The 2,204-nt window shown below is 39.0% G+C and overlaps 1 non-coding gene across 1 annotated transcript; it reads right to left on the reverse strand.

Annotated features, from left to right (window-relative positions):
• Window positions 1-1,844: 1,844 nt before the first annotated feature.
• On the reverse strand, window positions 1,845-1,947 carry LOC122676239. Its single transcript, XR_006335514.1, has one exon. It is a non-coding gene; the product is annotated as a U6 spliceosomal RNA (small nuclear RNA).
• Window positions 1,948-2,204: the final 257 nt, after the last annotated feature.

Raw genomic sequence — 2,204 nt, forward strand, 5'->3', positions numbered from 1 at the left:
GAGAGGAGAGTGAAAATGTTGGCTTAAAGCTCAACATTCAGAAAACTAAGATCATGGCATCTGGTCCCATCACTTCATGGCAAATACATGGGAAACAATGGAAACAGTGACAGACTTTATTTTGGGGGGGCTTCAAAATCACTGCAGATCATGACTGCAGCCATGAAATTAAAAGACGCTTACTCCTTGGAAGTAAAGCTATGATGATCCTGGATAGCATATTAAAAAGCAGAGACATTACTTTGCCAACAAAGGTCAATCTAGTCAAGGCTATGGTTTTTCCAGTAGTCATGTATGGATGTGAGAGTTGGACTCTAAGGAAAGGTGAGCATTGAAGAATTAATGCTTTTGAACTGTGGCATTGGAGAAGACTCTTGAGAGTCTCTTGCACTGCAAGAAGATCCAACCAGTCCATCCTAAAGGAAATCAGCCCTGAATATTCATTGGAAGGACTGATGTTGAAGCTGAAACTCCAATACTTTGGCCACCTGATGTGAAGAACTGACTCATTAGAAAAGACTCTGATGCTAGAAAGATTGAAGGCAGGAGGTGAAGGGATCAACAGAGGATGAGATGGTTGGATGGCATCACCGACTCTATGGACATGAGTTTGAGTAAACTCCAGGAGTTGGCGATGGACAGGAAGGCCTGGCGTGCTGCAGTCCATGGGGTTGCAAAGAGTCAGACATGACTGAGCCACTGTACTGAACTTAACTGATACCTGAATGGTCTAGTGGCTTTTCCTACTTTTTAATTTAAGTCTGAATTTGGCAATAAGGAGGTCATTATCTGAGCCACCGTCAGCCCTCGGTCATGCTTTTGCTGACTGTATAGACCTTCTCCATCTTTGGCTGCAAAGAATATAATCAATCTGATTTCGGTATTGACCATCTGGTGATGTCCATGTGCAGTCTTCTCTTGTGTTGTTGGAAGAGGGTGTTTGCTATGACCAGTGTGTTCTCCTGGCACAACTCTATTAGCCTTTGACCTGCTTCATTCCGTACTCCATGGCCAAATTTGCCTGTTACTCCAGGTGTTTCTTGAGTTACTACTTTTGCATTCCAGTCCCCTATGATGAAAAGGGAACTGTAATCACATTCTCTAAATCGTATCTATAATCACACACTCTAAAACTAGTTTCCCACATGAAAAGATTTTAATCTTTTTAAAAAGTATCCTGATCCAGAGTGAGTTAGGATCTGCAGGATCTCACCACATACTTTTTGTTTCTTTCAGAGAAATGGCAAAAGAATGTAGGTGTTGGGAGGGAAAGTCATAGTTATATCCTAAAGCCGTGATTTCCACCAAATTTACCCAGATAGCTCTTAAAAATTCCCAGATACAGGGTCTCACCTCTGAGTCAAAAAATCTGAAGTATATCTGTAAAGTTTGTTTTTTCTAGTGACTTTTTTGTAACTGTGGTAAAATACACATAAAATTTACCATTTTAACCATTTTTAAATATAAAATTTAGTGGTATTAAGCACACTCACATTTTGATGCAACCATTTTACCATCCATCTCTAGAACTCTTCTCATCCTGCAGAACTGAAAACCTATACCTTCATCTGCTCTTCTCCCAGCCCCTGGGCAGCCATTATTCTATTTCCGGCCACTATCAATTTGGTTACTCTAGTTATTTTATACAGGTAGAATCATACAGTATTTGTTCTTTTGTGACTGGCTTATTCTTTTTAGCATAATGTTTCCCACATTCCTTCATGTTGTCGTATGAGCCAGCATTTTCTTCCTGTTAAAGGCGGAATAATATTCTATTGTTTGTGTGTGTAACATTTTGCTTATCCATCCATCCATGATTGGACACTTCCCAAAATGACTTTTTAAAAAATGTGGAATTCTTTACAAATCTGTGTGTCATCCTTGCCTAGGCACCATGCTAATCTCTGATTGTTGAAGTTTTAGTGTACTGTTGCCAAACTCAGAACTCCAAGTAGTTTTGAGAAGCACCAATGAGGCAATTTTTTCTAGCTGCAGTTTGGTGGAATATTAAGTCAATTTAGTTGAGTGACCAGTATTTTACAAAGACACACAATAGGAGAAAATAGAACAAGTAAAAATTGTAATAATAAGTCAATGTATTATTTCAAATATTTGTTTCTGTATCTGTACATGTTTGTAGCAAAGGAGGGTGGCATGTGTACTATGTGAGGACATAAACTAGTTGCTTTTGCTTTTAGTTGCAT

Source organism: Cervus elaphus, chromosome 19 (genome assembly GCF_910594005.1).
Source record: "Cervus elaphus chromosome 19, mCerEla1.1, whole genome shotgun sequence".
In the NCBI taxonomy this organism is placed as follows: Eukaryota; Metazoa; Chordata; class Mammalia; order Artiodactyla; family Cervidae; genus Cervus; species Cervus elaphus.